Source organism: Melanerpes formicivorus, unplaced genomic scaffold, assembly GCF_026170545.1.
Source record: "Melanerpes formicivorus ecotype bairdi unplaced genomic scaffold, bMelFor1.0.p_v2 SCAF_2, whole genome shotgun sequence".
NCBI classification, from domain to species: Eukaryota; Metazoa; Chordata; class Aves; order Piciformes; family Picidae; genus Melanerpes; species Melanerpes formicivorus.
Window position 1 is genome coordinate 8,892,627 of NW_027142354.1, and position 531 is coordinate 8,893,157.

A 531-nucleotide genomic window follows, 5' to 3' on the forward strand; every position below is an offset into this window, starting at 1 on the left:
TTTGTATTCCCAATGGGTAGTTGCTCGCCCCGCGAGGGCTGCTGCCACAGCAGCCCGCATGCCACGCATGGAGCGGAACAGGTGCACCCGCGGAGGGCTAAGCCCACCGTCGGTGGGAGGCACCTACGTGGCCCACTAGTGGCCGCGCCGCCCCACTGCCCGGCGGGACTCCCCTACCCTGCTCGCCGTGCACGGGAGGGAGGGCTGTTCCCCGCCCGACGGCTTCACCAAGGAAACCCCCACGCCGTGAGGTTAGGGGGCCGCCGCGCCGTCGACGGACTGCGGCGCGGAGGTGGTGGTGGCGTTGCCGCGGGGGGGGTCCCGCCGGGGCAGGGCAGGGCGGGGCGAGGCGAAGCAGCGCGGGAGTGCCCCGTCGGGCGCTCGGCCCCGGTCCGCCCGCTGCCGCGGCACGGGCCCGCCGCGCGGCGCCAGGCGCCTGCGCACTGCAGGGGCGCCAGATTTGGCGGGAGGGGGAGTGTCCAAGGGCCCTTTGTTTGATGGCATCTCTGTTTACAGAGTTTACTCTTTAAT